Source organism: Macrotis lagotis, chromosome 4, assembly GCF_037893015.1.
Source record: "Macrotis lagotis isolate mMagLag1 chromosome 4, bilby.v1.9.chrom.fasta, whole genome shotgun sequence".
Classification (NCBI taxonomy): Eukaryota; Metazoa; Chordata; class Mammalia; order Peramelemorphia; family Peramelidae; genus Macrotis; species Macrotis lagotis.
This window is the reverse complement of record NC_133661.1, coordinates 265406931-265429600: the sequence shown is the minus strand read 5'-3', so window position 1 is coordinate 265429600 and position 22670 is coordinate 265406931. Positions and strand designations below refer to the sequence as shown.

At 32.8% G+C, this 22670-nt stretch overlaps 1 protein-coding gene and 1 pseudogene across 1 annotated transcript in view; one reads left to right on the top strand and one right to left on the bottom strand.

Moving 5' to 3' along the window:
• SYT16 (synaptotagmin 16) overlaps positions 1–22670 on the bottom strand; it is a 125149-nt gene that overhangs the window by 74933 nt on the left and 27546 nt on the right. The window lies entirely within an intron of this gene.
• Positions 8038–8520, top strand: LOC141520506 (nuclear nucleic acid-binding protein C1D pseudogene; annotated as a pseudogene).

The window sequence follows — 22670 nt, the reverse complement described above, 5'->3', positions numbered from 1 at the left end:
TGTGTGTGTGTGTGTGTGTGTGTGTGCCTAATGTTAGACATCTCTAGGTGGTGGAGGGAAGAAAAAAAGGGAAAAATTTACATGATAATTTCATTATATATTTAATAGCAATAGCAAGTTGTACATAAAAGACTTGCAATTTCATGTACAATCATCTTGTTTCTATTCTATGTTATGGAGATGCATGTTTTATTTTTTAATTTTAAAACAAAATAAATTTAAAAAATTAAAAACCATGTAGATTGTGAACATTGCTTATGAAAAAGGGAGACTCGAACAGATGCTACCTCAGAATTCACTAGCTTGGTAATATCTTTTTGAATTTGGTTTTGGAGGCTTCTGGGAAGAGGAAGCCAAAAGAAAAGAAGCTGTCCATCTTGCATTGTATAGCACAAGTACAATTCACAGGAGCAAGCTTTGTCTGATACATTTATATGCCAAGATCTTTTTCCCTTCCACCTGCTCTTTGGAATAATGGGACAGCAGGATAATGGCTCTTGAGAATGATGAGATTGTTGGTACCAGCCCTGACCTACTTCTTGTTCAGTTAAAAGAAGAATATATAGAAGTCTGATGCCACCCCCCAACTATATCCCAGTCAGTATTCATTTATATTGTTAATCTTCCATCAGTTTTCCTCCCACTCTTTATGAAATCATACATGCCCTGTGTGTTATTATAAAAAAGAAAATCTGGTGGCTGTCAAATCCTTTTCTGGGGTGATTAATGCCTGTGCAAGTAAAGAGTTAGAAAGTGGTTTTAATACTTTTAGAGCTAGGGTTCTTAACCTTTTTTCTGTTACAGGCTCTTTTTCAGTCTAATGGACCTATGGAAATCATCTCAGAATAATGTTTTTGAATAAAATACATGAGATTACAAAGCTAATCAATATACTTATCAAAAATATTTTTAGATAGTTCTTTGAATCTCAGATTAAGAATTTCTTCAGAAAAGTGGAAGATATATCGACACTTTAGCATAGTTGAAATCTTTTAGCATAGGAAAAATCTCTGGATTTTTCAGAATTCAAGTTAAGAAGTGCTTTTATCAAATTCCTTTCTGGGAAATAACAAGTTTCCAACATGCTATTGTATCTATAAACAAAGAAGATGATTTTAAATACATATTGCTAGATCAAATAAAGATAAGCCCTTGAGGCAAATGCAAACAGAGTCCATACAAAATCTTCCATGGAGTGTTCATATACCACAACCTGGATTTGTACTCAAACCACTGAATGCTGGGGTGTCTACTATTCAATTATCACTTAATGAGACACCAATCTGTTAATCTCCTTACACATTTGTTAATAAAAGTTGGTGTTATGATTCATAGGTACAGACTATTTTAAAATATTCCTTGTTTATTGAAGAATGCTATTATATATATATTATATATTCTTTACTATTAATGTCAAATTGATGAGCTTAGCCATTTAAATTTCTCACATCTATCAAAAAATAGTGGATTTTTTAACTGTGAATGAGCTTAATTTATTTTGTCTATAAATGTGAGCCTTTGAAGGAAAAAAACTCTATCCTTTCATCAGAAAAAATGCTTAAACTGCACTTCGATTTGAGTGTGTGTGTGTGTGTGTGTATGTATGTGTATGTATGTGTATGTTGATGAGGAGTAAGGAAGTGTAGTTGAGGATTATGAAACTTAAGAAAAGAACAATAGATGCAAAGATAATCATGTGTGTATGTGTGTATGTGTATTGCTTCATTATAAGATTTTTTAAAAATTACTCTCAGAGCTGTCAGTATAGTCTTAGGTTCATTAAATACCACTGAGAAATTTTAGTGAGTAAATAACCAAAGAGAAAAAACAGATTGCAAGCTCCCCTAAAAGCTGCCAGGCAGTAAGTAACATTAAAGCAATAGTATCAACAACAAAGCCACTTTGATATATGTGGATCAAAATATTAAAATCTCTGCTAAAATTTTTCAAGAGAGTTATGTAAGCACAAAATAATACTTATCTCTAGAGGAACTGAAATGATTTGGTCTTGACTTTAAAGCTCTGGTCCTTGGCATGTTGAAAAGCCTCTTGGTCCCAAGCATATCAAAAAATCTATCTCTTTGTATTGAGTTGATCAATCAGTAAACCAGCATTTATTAATCACTTAATTGCATGTGCCAGACATGATGCTATAACTTGGAATTAAAAAAAATTTCAAGAAATTCACATTCCATTGGAGGAGATTCTATGTATATTAACTAGAGACATACAAAGTAGATGGAAGGCAATCTTAGAAGGGAATTCATTATTAAATGGGGCTACTGGAAAGACCTTTTATAAAAAAAACTAGAACTTGAGTTGATTCTTGAAAGAATCCAGGAGTTCAGACAGAGAAGAATATTACATATACAACTTTTTACCACTTTCAGGCTGAAGTGCTAAAAAATCACAGTCAGATTTTCAGTTATAATCTTCACCAATTAAACATCCAACTATTTAATATGATTTAAAAGTGAAAGGCATGTTGATCTTTTTATGCCAATATTCCACCATGAGGTTATATGTTTGTCAGTCATGAAATATTATAATGTCTTGCAGAATTAAAAGTGAATATACCTCAGAGGGTAATGGAGAAGCATTTGGTAGGTTTAAACAGACTTCATTACATTACAAATAACCATGAAGAAGTATTGGATTATCTAGGATGTCATCAGTGAGAATAATACCAATAGCTAGTATTTATATAGCACTTTAAGTTTTTGCTTATGTTTATCTCATTTAATCTTCACAGCAATATTGAGATAAAGGTGCTAATATTATTTCTATTTTGCATCTGAGGCCATTTCTAGTTGCCCTGAACTAATGTCTTACACTGGACTCAGATACTCTTGGACAGAGTGAGGCTGATGATGAATTGGTACAGCCCTGCCTCACTTAAACTCAATTTACTTGCAAGTAAATACATCATCCTCCTGATATCATTGGTTGCCTTCAAGAATGAGGGACAAATAACAACATTCCCATTTTATGGATGTAAAGGCAGACAGGGGTTAAGTAACTCATGTGGTGTCATATAGCAAAGTGTCTGAGGCAGGATTCAAACAAAAAGTCTTTCAAATTCCAGACTCAGAACCCCATCCACTGAACCATCAAAGAAATTTACAATAACAAAGAAAATGGGCTGAACATAGGACAAGAACAAGGGAGAAAAGATGAAATATTACAGAAATACACAGAAGTTCAAGAATCCAGGAGTTTTATTAGTGATTAATGAATTTGGGAGGGATCAATTCATGAACAACCTCTTCAGAAATGGGGATTTCTCCAGATACATTCACCAAAGGTTCACCCCCAAAATTACCTCCTTATTAATTTCTATACCACAAACAGATGTATTATAATGTTTTGTATATAGAAGGGATTAATAAATGTTTGTTGAAAAGAGCTGAATTCTCATTTTAATGCTTCCTTCAAGGCAAAATATCCATTAAAGTACTGGAATAGGGAAGGTAATTTTTTTGCCTTTTCTCTCTCTGTTTTAAAGAGAGAAAGAGCTTTTTACAAAATTATCAATATGACTTTGGTTTTTAGTTCCCACTCCACCCACACAGAAGCAATTAGGTGGGATCAGGTATTGCTCATATCTTTTAAATAGTGAGTAGAGATGTGAAGGGGTAGGTGCCCTGAGCAGCAGTTTCTCTGAAGACAAGTAGTACTGTAGAGTAAAGGACTTGATTGAAGAAGGAATAGTGAATTAAAAAGAAAGTAAAAGTAACCATGGGGTCGAAGCAACAACTCAATATCTCTTAAAACATAGAATTTGGGAGCTAGAAAAGACAATAAAGAGAAATCATTTAGTCAAAGAAATCCAGAATCTCAGAGCCAAAAGTGACCACAGAGGTCATTATCCATCATATTCCTGAAAAGGAAAAACCTTCTTACAATATAGCAGAGTTCATCTAGCTCCCTGCAAGTGAAAATTGTTTCCAGATTCCACATTCTACTTATGGGGTAGTGAAATGGTTTGGTCCTGATGTCAGATATTGAGAAGATTTAATTCAAATCTAGACTCATGTATTTACTAACTCTGGTACCCTTGGCAAATCATTTAACCTCTGCCACAGTTTCCTTAACTGTAAAATGGAGATAAATAATAGAAATCATTGCCAAGAGTTGTGAGGGTCAAATAAAATAATATTTGCAATTAGCAGAGCAAAATGCCTGGCACTTAATAAATGTTCCCTTCCTTTTTCCACTGACTTTGTATCAACAGTGGAACATAATTGGTGCTTAAGAAATATTCAGTTGATTACACATTTCATTAAGGATTACACATCCCAATTAATCCCATTAATTGATTACACCGTTTATTTGTCTTTTGGACTGCTCTGATTATTAGGAAATTTTTTGTTTTTACTCTTCCTCTATTGAACTGTATTTCAAAAGTTTTTGAATTGAGATCTTAGCAGAAACTTATAAAACTTATAAAAGGAAATAGAATAAATGTAATAAAATTAAGGGAAAACTAGATGTTAAAATGACTATAGTCTAAAGCACTTGAATATGAGATTTATCCAACTGAAAGATTTTCCCTAAGGAAAATGGAGTAAGCATTATCCTTTCAGAAATACAAATGAACTAGAAGCTAAGCTAGAAAAAAATACTTCACAATAAGTTAAAAAATGAGAATTTTGTATCATTTATCCTATGGAATCCTGAGAAAATCAAATCACTTCTTTCCATGATCTAATTTTCCAAATTATAGAAAAGAAATTCCCTTCAATGTTCAAAGCAATGATTCTGTTCTTCTTGTGCAAAAGGGAAATCATAGTACCTTCAAACAATGTTCTTCAAAGAGAATAATTTAAACACTGTCTATATGGAAAAACCTGCATTAATCTATAAGGGGAAAGGAGATTCCATATTAGCTGATTATCCATTAAATGAATTAGCCAGGCTTCATATTACTACTTCTCTTCCTTTCTGCTGATCATATTTTGGTGATTTCAAGTCTCATTAACATTCTCAGCAAAAACAATAATGATTTAGTAACAATCACAAAGTATGTGACAAGACTGGTTCTAAAACTAGTCTTAAAAATTCCTAACAACAGCAACAAAAATAAAACTCTTATTTATGTTACACTGTTTTCACAATGATCTGTGAGGTAAACAATGTAGTTTTATTAACTTTATTTAATAGGTGAAAGTAACTGAGAGGTTAGGTTTTTTTCTTTGTGAATTTATCAATCCTCACCTAGTAGAACATATCAATTAACCATTTTGACAATTTAGGATTAGTCTGCTCAGAAAATATTTGGGAAATGTGGCCTTATTTTATATTCCTTCACCATGAATAGAAAAATTGTGTGACTTAGTGGATAGAGAATTGTCTTTAAGTCAGAAAGATCTATGGTCAAATCCCTGAGCAGCTCACATAAATTCTCTATGTTCTAGGCCTTGCAGCCACAACACTTGCCAATGTGATGAATAACTAGATTAAAATGTAATTAGAAACTATTTAGCAAAATAAGTAAAAATTCAATAGAATACAGATAATATCAATAGGTGGTTTTCTAAGTCAATATGTAGCAGCGGGGTTCTGTAAATATGGTTTGAGACTCCAGTTTCTATTTGAGTTTAAAAGCACTGTTCTAAACAACTCCCCAAAACTCTTTAACGCTGTTAAACTCTTTTTTAACTGAAATTTTATTTTATTTTTCCAATTACTGCAAACTAACACATTCATTTGCAAATTTATGAGTTCCACATTTTTCTACCATCCTTCCTTCCCTCTTCCCTTCCCTCCCCGCCCCCTCCCCATGGAGGCAGTCTGGTAAAAGTTGTACATGTTTACATTCAAGTTTAACATATATACATATTAATCATGAGGTGAAAAAGGAATTCGAACTTAGAAAAAACCATGAGAAAGAAAAGAAAAACATAAATTTCTAAAAAGTGAACGCATTATGCTTTGCTCTGCATTCAGACTCCATAGTTTATTTTCCTCTGGATATGGATGGAATTGTCCATAACAGATCTCTTGAACTGCTGAGAAAAGCTGCATCCATCCAAGTTGATCATCTCACAATGTTGTAATTAATGGGTTCTTCTCACTTCATTCTGCATCAGTTCATACAAGTCTTTCCATGTTTCTCTAAAGTCCAACTGTTCGTGATTTCTTATAGAACAATAGCACTCCACAATATTAATATACCATAACTTGTTCAGTCATTACCTAATTGATGGGTATCCCCTCGATTTCCAATTTTTGTCTCCATATAAATATTTTTGAACATGTCAGACTTTTCCCATTTTTTCTATGATCTCTTTGGGATATAGACCTAGTATTGGTTTTGCATATCAACAGATATGATCAATTTTATTGCTCTTTGGGCATAGTTCCAGACTGCTCTCCAGAATGGCTGTTTCAGTTCACAATTCCAGCTAGAGTGCATTAATTGTCCCAATTTTCCCATATCCTCTCCAGTATTGATATTTTCCTTTTTTGTCATCTTATCCAATCTGATAGGTGTGAGAGGGTACCTCGTAGTTGTTTTAATTTACATTAATCAGTAATGATTTGGAGTATTTTTTTCATATGACAATATATAGCTTTAATTTCTTCATCTGAAAACTGCCTCTTTATATCCTTTGACCAATTAGCAATTGGTGAATAACTTGTAATCTTATAAATTTGATTCAGTTGTCTATATATTTCATTTTGTTTTATTTTTTTTTTGGTGAGACAATGAGATTAAGTGACTTGCCCAAGGTCACACAGCTAGTAAATATCAAGAACAAATTTGAACTCAGGTCCTCATGACTCCAGGGCCAGTGCTCTATCTACTGTGCCCCTAGTTACCCTACAATTCTCTATTTTATAAATGAATCTTTTATCAGGAAACACTAACTATGAAAATTGTTTCCCAGTGTCTGTCTTCCTTCTAATCTTAACTACACTGATTACATTAGTGCAAAATTTTTCAATTTAATTTTAATTTAGCTTAATTTAATTTAGTCACTCATTTTGCAATTTATAATCTTCCCTATTTTGTTTGGTCATAAATTTCTCCCCTCTACATAGATTGAACAAATAGACAATTTCTTAACTGATCTATGATATCACCCTTTACATCTAAATCCTATACTCTTGTTGATGTTATTTTGGTATATTTTCCAGATTTCCCAGCAGTTTTTGTCAAATAATGAGTTATTATCCCAGAAGCTGGTATCTGGGTTTGTCAAACAGTAGTTTACTATAGTCATTTACTACTATTTCTGCTACTCTAATCCACTGGTCCATTCTATTTTGTAACCAGGCAGTTTTGATACTACCATTTTATACTATAGTTTTAGATCTGGTACAGCTAGACCAATTCCTTTGCATTTTTTCATCAATTCCCTTAATATTCTTGATCTTTTATCGCTTCAGATGACTTTTGTTACTTTTTTCTAGTTCTATAAAACATTGTTGGTAGTTTGATTGATATGGCATTGAATAATTTAATTTGGGTAGAATTTTCATTTTTATTATAGTAACTAGTCCTAAATGACTCTTAAACACTTAAAACGCTCCAAACTGAAAGGAATTTGCCAAGTTGCATGAGTAGAGGAAGTTTCCTCCTTTGGAATATCCCTCTAACGAGGAAATCATAGGTCTGATTCCTATTTCTTATCTTCTGACAAATAAGTTAACACCAGTAATCAACTATTATATCTATCTTCAACTATCTGGGCTTTTCACCTGGTAGAAGCAAGACTTTTGGATTGATAATTTTGCAAGGCCATTTTGTCATCAAACAAAACACAAAAGAGTCAAAGTAAGGATATGCATCTCCTTACTTAACTTATTTAGCCTAACTTAACTCTAGACTCATATAGTCTTTGTTTTCTTCTCAATGTGCAACCTGCTTGGTATATCCTAATAATGGAATTTTAGATAATAAAAATAATAATAAACATTTTTAAAATGCTTTCCTCCATCACTAGACTTGTACAAGCTGTCATCCCTCATGTCATCCCTCAGTCACTGTCACAGGTTTCCCTCGGAGGAGTAAGTGCCAAACAAGTTAGCATGGCAGAAGAAGTTATTTGCAGAGAAGACTATCCAACAGAAATTCATGACTATCTATCAGCATTTGGTAATTCCCTTCATTCTGTGGATGAAATGCTAAAGACTATGATGTCAGTTTCTAGAAATGGGTTATTACAGAAGTTGGATCCACTTTAACAGGCCAAGTTGGGCTTGGTTTCTGCTTATACACTGAATTCAATGTTTTGGGTTTACTTGGTCACTCAAGGAGTTAATCCCAAGGAACATCCAGAAAAACAGGAAATAGATAGAATAAGAATATATATGAACAGAGTCAAAGAAATTGCAGACAAGAAAATGGCTACCAAACTGGATAAAGGAGCTGCTTCAAGATTTGTAAGAAATGCTCTCTAGGAAGCCAAGCCAGAAAAAGGATCAAAGTCCTCAGATAAAGCAAAAAAGGAAAAGAATGAATATTTGGTTTTGTTTCATCAATATTCATTAGTATTCCATATTAACTTTTGACCTTATCCCTCCCAAAATAGGTAGAGAATGGAAGACAATTATATTTAATTTCAACTGGAGAGACTAAGTTTAAATATGTTATTATGATATTTTCCCTTGAAATTTGTTACATGTGTCTCATTCAATATTTAAATTAATTTTTCTAGTTATTACAAATTTGAAATTTCATATCCATATTTTGCTGAATACTAAACTATAAATTATTATGTTTTATCTTAGTGTTTTTGTAGAAATATTTGCTATTATGCTGCTCTTATGAATTATATAAATTCTTCAAATGAAATTCAGTATTTAGTATATCTGTTTTCAGTATATTGTGTTTAAAAAGATGAAGTGACTAAATATTTCTTTATAGTACAATTATTTAGTTTCTAGAAATCATTGATCTTTTAAAAATAAATAATTGAAATATATTAAAACTAAAACACTCATGTATATATTGCAGTTATTTGTCTACAAGGCCCATTTAAAAATAAATGGAAACGTTATTTAGCCAAGAAAAAAATAAGGTAAAATGCTTTCCTCACAGTCACCTCCCTGTGAGGGAGGTAATAGTCATTATCCCAGAATCACAAAATATCAGAGTTGTAGGGATCATAAAATTCAAAGCTGTAAACAGAAAACTTTTACAAATAAGCTTTGGTCAGGGAACGGTGGTAACACTGTTATTTTACATTATATTATATAATGTTATGTTAAGTTATACTGTGTTATGCTATGTCATGTTATGCTGATTGTACTGTACTATATTATTTTGTATCCTATCACATCACATAGTATCTTATTATATTGTACTATATTGTATTTACACATACTAATATTATATATGCTATTAGGAGAGGCTGGATTTGTGAGACAAAGTAGGACTACAGTAAATCAGGTATCCTCACATAGTGCAGTAACAACATGCCCCAGGAGGGGCTAACCAGCCCAAGTTGGAAACAGAAAAGGTCAAAGCTTTGTGATAATCAACAGGGATATTAAGCCTGTTAGAAAGGAAAGGAAGACACACTCTTTGAAAAAAAATCCTTAACAATAAATTATTCAGCCTCTACTTGAAGATTCCAGTGACATCTTCAAGCTATCTCAGCCTACTTTTATAGAATTATTAAGGTTTTTCTTACAAACTAAAATATGCCTCTTTACAATTTCCATTCCTTAGTTCTCCTCTCTGTAGTCAATCAATCAATCAATCAATCAATCAGTATTTATTAAGTTTCCACTATGTGGTAGGACTATGTTAAGCAAAATAATATTAATCCCTCTTCCATACAATAACCCCTTCAAATACTACCTAAAACAGCTATTGTAACTATCACTGTAAGTCTCTTCCTTCACCAGGCTAGATACATGAAGTATACAGTTCCTTCCACTGATGTTTGCATGCCATTGCTTCTTTTTTTCTCACTTTCATGATCACACTCTTTGGGAAGGTTCCCAGTTTATCTATGCCTAAAACATGGTACTCAAAATTAAATACAATATTTCAAATTCAGCCTTACTAGGGTAGAAGTTAGCTAAATTTTTATGTACTCATTCTGTAAAATAAATGCTTTTATCAATCAATCAGTAACTATATCTGTGAAGAGCACTGTGTCAGGCACTCAAGAGTAGACTCTGCCTTCAAAAAGTTCATATTTTCTTTTGGAGCAAATCATATGAACAAATAAAATCATATATAAATTAAATACAAGAAAAGCAACAGGGCCTGGAGTCAGGAAGACCTGAATTAAAATATGACTTTAACCATTTACTAGTTGTGTGACACTGGATGCATGTTTTAACCCTGTCTCAGTTTTCTTATTTGTAAAATGAGCTGGAAAAGGAAATAGCAGACCATTCCAATATCTCTACCAAGGAAATCCCAAAAAAGGGATCTCAAAGAGTCAAAATGACTGAAATGACTAAACAACAATCAAAACAATGGTAGGAGAGAGATACTAGTAACTGAAGGGACTACAAAGTGCCACTAGACCAAGGGAAATTGGGGATCTTGAGAGGTGGAAGTGAGAGCATTCCAAATATAGGGGACAACCTTTGCAAAAAAACATGGAGATAGAAGATGAAAAATATTGCATGAGAAACAGCAAAAAAAAAGACCAGTTTGGCTGACCCGTATAATCTGTGAAAGAGAGTAATGTATGATAAGCCAATAAAGGTAGTTTGGAGAGGGCTGTGAAGGACTTTATAAACCAAAATTTTATGTAAAGTTTGTGCGATTAAAAATGCATATGATGGTAAAAAAAATGTCAAACAGGTATCTAAATTTGATTGTAATAAAAAAAAATAGGAGGACAATGAAACTCATTGAACATGAGCATATTTTGTATATGACTTCAACTTGGACAGGCAACATGGTACAGTGGAAAGTAAACTGATCTTGGAGTCAGAAAGACCTGTATACAAATCTGACTTCCTTCACAATACTAGTTGTGTGACTTTGGTCAATGCACTTAACCACTCAGTGCCCCAGACATCTCTAAACTAATTTTTTGAGCAGCTTCTGATCTTTTGTTATAACTCCTCCCAGAAAAGCTACCTACAACAACTGTTTTCATAATGCAGTCCTAAGGAGTCCCTGAGGCCCTCAGGGGTCTACAAAATCAAACCTATTTTCACAATAATAACAATACATTATTTGCCTATTAAAATATTCCCTTTTCCAAATATGAATTTTTGTACAGTTTGATGTTTCTTCACATATTGAAATGAAAATAAATCACAAGAGATTAAATGCAGAAGTAATCAAATCAGAAGTATTAGCACAGTGTCTGTCACATAGTAGTTATTGATTAGATGCTTCTTGATTGATTGATTGATATGAGAATCCATCTATCTTCTATTAAGCCAGATATTAAAGAAATTTGTAAAATTATATAAATCAATGCAACTCACTAATATTTTGTTTTGGAAAAATAGCTATTTTTCATGAAAAGATGTATTTTGACATAAAATTTATATTAACATATAATGAGACTTATGGTTTTTAAATTAATCAACAAAATAAATGTTTTTATCAGTTAAATTTCTAGTATACCGTATATTTATAAATTTGACCCACATTTGAAAAAAAAACTTTTTGAGGTCCTCAATTTTTAAGAGACCAAAGGAATCATGAGATTAGAAGGTTTAAGAACTGCTGCCCTTAGAATAAAGAAACAAGAGGGACAGTTTTTTAATTGCATATGCTTTTTAATCAGTCATGATATACTGATTCATATTTCACTTAAAGATGAGGAAACTGAGTTTCCCCAATATTAAATGATTTGACAGGATCACTCTATTTATCAGTGTATAAACCAGGATTCAAATTCAAATTTGAGTGTAAGTCTAACATTCATTGCACTACAGTATATCCCACTGCCTATCTCACTGGAAAAAAATACAGTCTATTCAAGGCTCACATTAATTTTGTTCTATGTAGAATTGCACATCTGAATTTGGTCATATGTTTATTCTTTTTCCCTGGATCTGGATACAAAATTTCTCATACCTTCCTTTCAAGTTTATTGTTTGTTACAATTTAGTCACTTTTCAGTTGTGTCTGACTCTCTTGTGACCCCTTTTAGGGTTTTCTTGGCAAAGATCCTGGTGTAGTTTGCATTCCCTTCTCCAGATCATTTTTCAGATGATGAAAGTGAGGCAGAGCTAAGTGACTTGCCCAGGGTCACACAGCTATTAAGTGTCTGAACTTCAAGTTCATTCCCATAACTCTATCCATCCTACCACCCAGCGGCTCCCTTCCTATACTACCTCCAAAGTTGCTTTTGGTAGCTGTAAATTAATTCAGCCATAGAATAATATACTGAGTATTGTCTGCTTGAAGCTTGATTTATTTTCTCCATTTATCTAGTTTTGTGTCCTTATTATTTCCTATGTTTTCTGTTTCCCCCTATGAATTATAAAATAACATTCATCTCAACTTTTAATATAAATTTAAAATAAATTCTCAAAACTGCTGATTTTTAAAATTTTGTTGTTTTTAAAATCAGAGTACTGAAGACATATTTTAAGAAAGAAAAAAAAAAGCTCAAATGCCATCAATTTGTTTGCTACTTCTAGCATGCAGACATTTACATACAAATTAAGGGCAAAACACCAGAATTTATCCTGAAGAAGAGGGTTGAAAGAACAAGATAATTAAATTTCTGTGCATGCAGAGAAGACACAAAACTAGAATGGCTGTTCTTTCTTTAACATTTCCCTATCAATACAATGAAGCCTCACATGCAGAAAGTGAGTCAACACTTTAATTTACAAATGCTCTGATTAGGAAGGCAAAAAAAAAAAATTCTCCATTGCCATGGAAACTTCAATGAAGGGCCTGTGATGAGTTGCTGAGCCTGAGACCATTATAAACAGAGCTTGTGATTTGCAGGTGGTGTGCACTCTCTGAATTTCTAGCAGTTTCAATTTGTGCACTCATGTTCTCATTCTGTGTTACAAATCAGTCTTAATACACTTTCCAAAATTACAATTTTTTCCTACAATACAGCACAGGAAACCTATTTTTTTGTTATCTAGTGTCAAATGTCTCCTCATCACCAAGTCACTAAGAGGTCTATCCAAGTCTCACATCATTGGAACTAAAAGTCGTTTGTTTGATAGAGTTGGGGAAAAAACTGGATTTGGAATCAAAGAGCATGAGTTCTAATGCCAGCCCTGCTACTTATTATATGTGTGACATTTCTCAAGTTTTTCCAGTATCTGTGGGACTCAGTTTCTTCCTCTGAAATATGAAGGCATTGGATTGGAAAATCTCTAAGGTCCCTTCAAGGTCCTTTTAAAGGGCAGCTAAGTTTTAGATTGGATAGTGCTCTGAGCATGGAGTCAATGAGACTCATCTCCCTGTGTACAAATCTCAAATATTTACTACCTATGCAACACTGGGCAAATCACTTAAATATGTTTGAGTTCCCTCATCTGTAAAATTATCTGGAGAAAAAAATGACTTTGCCAAGAAAACCCTAAATGGGGTCACAAAGAGTCAGATACAACTAAAATGATTAAACAACAACAAAGATTTCTTCAAAATCCTGTGAAAACCATTATTCATTGTTAAGCTGAACCAAATCAAAGAATGAACATTTGCGATAGAATGAGTTGGCTATATAAATTAGAATGACCAGACACTGTACCAATTAGAATCAGAGATAAGGAACATAAGATGAGGGAATTGCTGTATATGTATCAATTACTCCCTTCTCTTATGTTCCTTACCTCTGATGTCTAATTGATACAATGTTAACTTCCATTCATTTTCATTTCTATATATTTTTATTTATATTTTGTGATTTACCAATCCTATTTTAAACTCCTTTGGGTTTCTGATTGGAAGGTTTTCATACTTTCACAATGCCTAATACAATCAATATGATTTCACTATGTTTAATACCCAACTCACAATGACAAAAGAAAGCTAAATATTTTTCACAAAAAAAATACTACTTTCTAGAATATTTCTAGAATATTCTAGAATATTTGTTAATTTTTTAAGATGTCAAATTTTATCTTGTTTTTGGCTGCCCTCAACTATCTTAGGTTTTTTATTGCTGTTGTTTTTTTAGTTTAGTCTTCCAAAGCAGGAGATGAACCTCAGATAACTCCTATAACTATCTCTTTATCTTTGAACCTCAGATAACTCCTATAACTATCACTTTAATTTTGGAAAAGTCACTGAAACTCTCTTCAAAATCCTTATAGCAGTTGCTGTCTTTGCAATTTTACAATTAATCCTTGTATTAGAAATTAGAAAGAGAACCTGAACAAAAAAAAAGGGAGTTCAAATTCTAACTCTGATACTAGGTTTATGATTTTTGGCAGATCATTTAGATGCTCCTAACTTGCTGACTTTTCATATTTATACATAAATACACACATAAACATGCATATATATATATATATTATATAAGGGCACATGTATATATTACATGTGTACTCATGCTTTTGAAGGCAATAATCACATTTTACATTTTCTTGTATGTCCTATAGAAGTTTCCCAAACTACACAAAGCCCTAGGACTTCAGTAGGGAGATAAAGTAATGACTAAAATTATTCAATATTTTTAGTAGAACTCCTGAATGAATGAAAATTTTCAACAAAAACAAGGTTCCAAGGGGGTGGCTAGGTGGCACAGTGGATAGAACACCAGCCCTGGAATCAGTAGTACCTGAATTCAAATCCGGCCTCAGACACTTAATAATTACCTAGCTGTGTGGCCTTGGGCAAGCCATTTAACCCCATTTGCCTTGCAAAAACCTAAAAAAAAAAGGTTCCAAACAAAGTATGTAAAAAAAGAGACTAAGATAATAAATCCATTCTATAAAAGGTTGAATTCACATGAGAGATTATTTATGAGAATAGGTTAAATAAAGTCAAATTTGAGTTTGGGTATGTTGACACTCAAAGCAGGAAGTCACCACAATATCAGTTAGTAAAGGTTCATGACACAGACAAGTTTTGTTCTTTCACTATTTGATGTGTTTGCATATAAAATGTGTAAACTCAAAGTTAAAAAATATTTTGAGGAAGTTAAAAACTAAAATATTTTACATTTCTCAATTATTTTCAATTTGGTCAATGTGATAAGCTGCACTCCCAAAGAAATTGCAGTTTTTTGAAAATTAAAATGCGAGAATTGATATAAACATTTGAATTTTTCAATAATTAAATTTGATCGTTAAATTTGATTGTCTCTTGTTTTTAAAATATGAAATACTATCCCTTTGTGACACAAATACAAAACATCTAGAGATGAAAATCCACTGAAGCAGCTGAAATTAATAGAGGAAAATACAATAGAGACAGTTTATTTGACAGAAATATAACAACAGAGTAAAAAACATATTCAAAACATCTTATTCACTCTATTTATCATTGAAATTTACAAATACTATTACTAATGGAGAGGAAAGACCACAATGTTTGGTTAATATAACTACTTTAACTGCAGATTATGTGAAAGCTAAAAAAAATTGAAACATCTTGTGAAATGACAAAAGATTTTTCCCAGGAAAAAATAATTCCTTTTAGTAAGCAAAAACAAACTTTTCCCCCGGAAAACTACCACCTCAAAATGATTGCTTGTATCATATTATAAGATAGCTGAAAGAATTGTGAAGCAGAAAAAGCCTTGATAGAAAAAATATTATCCAAAGTTATTCCTATGGTCAAATTTATGCTTGGTGAATTATATGCAAAGGTGCAAAGCAGCATTGAATGCTTTGGAGAATTGTCCATATTTCTGTCCATGTGGAATCAATTCATTGAAAAATTAAGGTCTAATTTTGCACTGCACATGAATGGAGCAAATGTCCATTTGATTAATCACGTACAAAATATTGTTCAAAGTCATGCAGTTGGAGATTTGATATCTTTTAGAGCTATTGATGGAAATAACACAAGAGATATCTTTAATTGATGCATTTTTACAATAAATTTATCTTTATCAGTATCAACACAAATCATATCAAAAATTATCTCATGAATTTACATACATTGAATGACTCACAATTACTCTAACATTGAGAAGTATGAGTAACAACATAGTTTTTCAAATTTTTGGAAGAATTATCAACTTTCATAAAAATTCTTAAAAGGGAAGCTTTATGCAAAATTATCTGGTGTAAAGGATAGGTCTTAAAAGGGAACTATGAAAAATTATAGGTGCAGAAAATAGGACTGAATTAAAATGTGCTGGTATTCTTATGATTTGGAGAATATTTTAATAAAAAGAAGAAATTATCATTGTCTTAGTGATAATAAATCTGAAGAAAATTTATTATAATATGTTTTCTCCCGAGACATGGATTTGATGGATATTTTTTAAAAATTGAATATTTTAAATAAATCAAAGCTGTTTTACTCTGATGCAGGAAGATAAGTAACTACATTTTTACAAAGTGAGAGCCAAAGATCATACATTAACAAAATAATATTGTATATGTGTCGCAACATAAAAATACCTATCCTGCAAATGACATAGAAGAAAATAAGGACCCAGTTGTTAATCACAAGACCAGACTATATAACCAATAATCATTTTATATTAAAAGCCTATACATTTAAGTGGATGAAGAACCTATTTACCTTAGACAAATATGATATATTTGATCTTATTCCATTTCAGAATAAATAGATTTATTTGCCTTGTGACAATATTTTGAAACAAATTCTTGAACAGGAAAATCTTATTATATTTTATCTATGTTTGCGGAATGAACTCTGGTTTATCAAACAAATTTTTTCATTGTTTCAAAAATCTTATTTATGTGATATGTGGTTTTTGGCTATCATAAAAACCAAGTGTCAATCTAGGTAAGTGGTAGAAACAAAATTGTGAATAGCAATATTATTGATACAATGTTTTCAGAAACTTTATACCAAAAAGTCACATTAAAATTTATTATTATTATTATTATTATTATTATTATTATTATTATTACCAGTTATATGAAAGCTATGGATTTCATAAATCAGTAAATATATATGTATTTTATGCTAAATTAGTATTTTGAAATTCATTTCTGTGTTGTTATAAATTTTTAAATGAATTATTAATTTAATTTTACTAAAATTAAACCTAAGAAAATTATTTGTATGGATTATTTTAAGAAAAACTAGGGGACATGGTATGTATATATATGTAAGAATGTGAATGTGTGCATGTCTATGTGTGAAGCAGGTTCATTACTATAAGAAGTACAGAAACCATAAGCTCCATTCAGCAACTAACACATTGTTAGGCACACAAGTGTTCAATCATCTTTAATTGATGTCCCAATCAATTGTCATTTCACATCAGTTTGTTCATTTGCAAATGAGAGGGTTGGACCAGACAATTTCTAAGAGTCTTTCATGTTTTATCTTTTTAAATTTATTTAAGGCAATAGGGTTAAGTGACTTGCCCAAGGTCAAATAGCTAGCCAATTATTAGGTGTCTGAGGGTGAATTTGAACTCAGGTCCTAGCCACTCCACCAACTAGCTGCCCCTCATGTTTTATCTTTTATTCTGGGTAAGCCTCCATCTATCTTTAGATCTGCATCTTCTCAGATTTAATTGTAGATACTGAATTATTGTCATCGCCTCTGCTCTGTAGAACCCTCCACTAAAGGGAAGAATCATTCCTCAGTTAACAAATGCTCTAATCTTCTATAGGCAGAGTTAATGCTATACAGCTTCTAAAACAATGTAAAACAGGAAACATGGCAGAAGTCACCCACCATGAGCAATCAAGAAATCAACAAAGGCCCTACTATGTACCTAATGCTTTGCTTTCATGAAAAAAATCCCTACTTGCACAAGGTATATCATGGCTACCCCAACCCCTTTTCAAGGGATAATTTGAAAATGGAAGAAATAGGATGTAACTATCCTCTTGCCTTTAAGGACAACAGAAGGACAAAAGCACATAAGAAAGTTGAGCTAATTGCAGAAGCCTAAATTGACAGATTTGAGAAACAACATATATATGTACTTATACAGAATATATGTATATATATATATATATACATATATTCTGAATCACATAATTTAGAAAAATTAATTTATATTTTTCTATCTTTTATTTTTTTGGTCTAATCTTTGAACTGATTTTAATGCCTGTTTGTGTTCTTAACAGTACTAATATTTCATTCCTCATCCCTCCTTTCCTTTCTCCTATTTTCACAGTTCTATTTTGTCTGGATGTGTATTTTTTATCTTTAAAAAATGGATTAGGATTAAACATAGCTAAGGGTCATTGTAATAAAATTAAGGAATGATCCAAATAATCTGACCAAAAATTGATAATACTGGAATAAGGAAGGCAAAATAAATAGAAAGTACCAAACAAACTCTATGAAAAGATGGCAAATACTTGAGTTTTATTATTGGTGATCCTGACCTTTTTGTACTTGCATATGTTAGTACAAGAAACACAACTAAATAGACTTCTTTGCTATTTGCCTAGGCAACAACTCAGAGGCACAAGTGTAAGCCTAGGAGAGGTGAAGCACAGACTACCCAAAGAGGTATATTAATAAGCAGCTGCAAAGGCATTCAGACTAAATAAAAAAGAACCAGAAGTCACATTAAAAGGTTTCACACATGTTATAGCTATCAAAAGCAGGAAGCATAAATACCAGTTAGGATTAGTCAAATCTGGTATGAGCAATAATATCTAGAGGTAAGTCAACCAAAAGTTGCATTTAATCCATTTACTTGTCATTTCCCAAAGACCCTTAAAGTTTGTTTGTTTGTTTTTATTTTTGTACTCAATTTATAGAAAAGACAATTTTAATCTAATGCAGAAAAATAGTGTCAGTCTCTCATTTAAGCATAGTCCACTTACTAAGAGCTCAGAGACACCTTGAGGATTTTTATTAACCCTTCTTTAAACTTGATTACTATGATCAGAATTATAATTCGGGGATTTTTTTTTTCAGAATAGCCTCTAACTTCTTATATTTCCAATCACGCTTTCTTTTTGAAATTCCTACCACTTCTTATAAATTTTTGAAGCTGTCTACCTCTCCCACTTGAAATTTGTTGCATTTTTCCTCTGGGTTTATTCTACTTAGCTCATGTCATGAAAAACAACTGTAGTTCTGCACTTTTCTGGAGACTTTCAAATGTGCCAACACTACAGCTGATGACCTGATTTCTTAGCAGTCTGGTTTGTATTTCTAAAAATATAGAATGGATAAATCAGCCCATACAATCATGATGGCATGAAGAAGAATTTGGAGAGATGCACTCATGTAATCACAATTTCAATTAGAAAAATCATCTAATCAATAAATCATTCACCAGAATAGCCCATTCCCAAACCATACTAATTACCAGGTGTTAAATGATATGGTAAACTAATTCTATTACTATTTTTGATTTTAACATCATTTGTCATGTTCTATAAAAATTCTATTTCAGAAACTTTCATATGTCTAAAAAAATGGTTAGTCTAGAAACATCATTGGCATTATTTAGTATCATTGTTTTATATAAGAAGTTCTTTTTTGAACCTAAATACCATCCTAAGAATTTGAACAAAAGCAAAATATTATCCTAAGTAACATTGGATTAGAAAATAGAGATTAGAAAAGACTCTACTCTTAAAAGATTTCAATTGAATTATATACATAGAATTTGGGCAGCTATGTGGTACAGTAGATGGAGCATTGGTCTTGAAGTCAGGAGGACAGGCATTCAAATCCAGCCTCAGACATTTACTAGCTATGTGATCTTGGGCAAGTCATTTAACCCTGATTGCCTCACATTCAGGGCCATCTCCAGTCATCCCAATTCATATCTGGCCAGTAAACCCAGATGATTCTGGAGGAGAAAGTGAGACTGGTGACTTAGCACAGCACCCCCTCACTCAAATACAATTCATTTGTTTATCATGGCATCACTTCCATGATACTGTGGTCTTCTTCAAAAATGAAGGACAAAACATTATTAATCTTCATAGAATTATAAGTGTGAGGAAAAACTTCAATAGATCTTGTAGTCCAATGCTCGAGAAGTCAACCCAGACCAAGCTACTTCCAATTGTCATTTCCTACCTACTAATCATTCATGGGCTATACCTTTAGCTGTTTCTACCTGCTATAGAGTCAGCTTTCTTAACCTCATAAGACACAATACCGCTTAGCACAAGGCTGGACTATATAAGGAAGGGATTTAAACAGTCTAATCATCTCCCCTCAACAGACTTCTTAGCAGCCACTAATATTCTGCCTAGACTATTCAATAGTTAGCATACTCTTGCTCCATCATAGACTCCCTGTTCCAGTGATTCTGAATGCCCCAGTATTATTGTATACACAAAATCCCATTCCCTAACTTGGCTGGTCCTCTCAAATCTCCCATCTCTGTCCCACTCTGCATCTACCATCCTATTCATTCAACTGTACTCTTGGGAATGCATGTCCTAAAATTAAAAGACTTGTTTTTATCTTAAATGTTTACCTTTTTCAATTCCTTCATACCCTGTCTCTCACTGAGAATTGTATATCCTGTTGACATTGTTTCTCTTAACACACTTTTCAGGATTTTCACTTTCATTGCTCTTTCCCCTCAATTCACAAGAGGCAAGGGGGGAGAAGAAAATAAAAATATTTTTTGTTCTCCATTTTTACTTCCAAATTTTACTACTACTACTCAGCAACCTCAACTTCTTTAAGATTCTTTCCATCCAAATTATCATCTTTACCCAATCAATATTCTATTTTCTGCTATTTACCCCATTCTCAGGATATTCTCCTTCCTTCTTTGCTGAGTTCAGGGACTGACTTTCTCTCCATCCCGACATCTGCCCCATAATATTTCAATATATATGATGATATTCTCCCAAAAGACCATAACTTTTCAGTTCCTTAAATTCTAACTTCCATGAACTACCCTGTATATTGAATTGGCCAAATCCTTGATCCTGTTTGTTGTTCAATCATTTCAGTCATGTCCCACTCTTCATGATCCCATTCGGAGTTTTCTTGGTAAAGATACTGGAGTTGTTTGCCATTTCCAACACTCTGTCGAGCACCACCTAGTTACCACTGGTCTTGTTATCATCCATACATATTCCCCTTTCTTGTTCAAAAAAAATATGAAAGTTCTTTATTTCATCATATTATGATTTCCACCTTTCTGTCTCTCTTCTGATCCCTAACCTGTTCTGCATCTTCTCCATGACCTCCAGTTGCTCTGCCCCTCAGTTCTTTTCCATGCCTTCATTCCTATACTAGCTACACTCCCAATATGGACTATTTGATGAATCAATTCAAGTATGCATTTTCCTCTACACTTGAATTTCTTGCCCCTTATACTAATTCAAATGATACCTTGTCACACCCCAACTTCAAGTGACTCCCACCATCCTGTACCTCTGCTCCATTTCATGGACTTCTGAATTGTGATAGAAGAAATCATGAAACTGTTGATTTGAGTCTACTATAAATTTATGAAACATAATTGCAACTGTACCTTCACTGCCACGTAGCAATCTTTTCACACACCCCCAGTCAATTTGCTAGCCCACTCAACACAGTGGCTATTCCAAATTTCCCCATTCTTCCTCAAGCTTCCCACAGCATTTCCTACTCCCACCTTCTCAGCTGAGGACCTTGAATAATACTTCACCAAAGGAAAAAAAGAATGAACCCATAAAATTCACTTTCTCCCTACCTCCATCTTATATCACTCAGATGACTTTTTTTTCTATTGCCTCCTTCAATTCTGTTTCACATGAAAAGACACCTTCCCTTTGCTAAGGCGAACCTCTTGATATGTACTGTTCATCCCCTTCCATCCACTCCTCTCCTGTACTGCCCTCACTTTTATCCTTGCTGATTTTTTCCCCTAACTTCTGACTACTCTGCTTTACAAATATGTACAAATCTTCTCATCCTTTAAAAGTCTTCACTTATTCTAACCATCCATGATAATTATGACCCTAAACTCTCCTCTCCTTCTAAAATAAACTTAAGAAAGCCTTCTATAGGCAGTTACTTCACTTTCATTCTTCTGTCTTTATTCTGAACCTATCTGATTCCATCTTTTGACTGAATCTGTTCTCTTCAATGTCCCTTATGATCTCTTAAAACTGACAAATCAAATGGCATTTTCTATTTTCATTCTTCTTGACCTCTCTGCAAAATTTTACATTGTCAAACAACCTCTTCCCCTAAATACTTTCTCATCTCTGGGTTTTCAAGACTTTTTTCTTCCCTGGTTCTCCTATCTATCTAACTGCTTTTTCTTGGTCACTTTTGCTGGATCTTCATGTAGATTATGCCATTAACCATGAAATCCTTCAAGTCTCTTCCCTGGATTCCATTTCCCTTCCTCTTTATTGTTTGTCTTGCTGTTCTCATCAGTCCCATGGACTAAAAGGGATCTGTCTACACAGATCCCTTGCTCTGTATCTACATCACATCATCATCTGCCTTTAGACAACTCATCAAACTTGACATGCCATAGACATCACAAACTCAAGAAGTCCAAAATTCAAGATGTTATATTTTCCCATAAATTGTTCCCTATTATTATTGAGATTACCATCACTCTCACAGTAATGAAGGTTTGTAATCTTGGTGTCATTCTCCACTCACTCTCATCCTGTATTCCCAGTGTTATGCTAGATCTTGTCATCTCTACCTCACAACATCT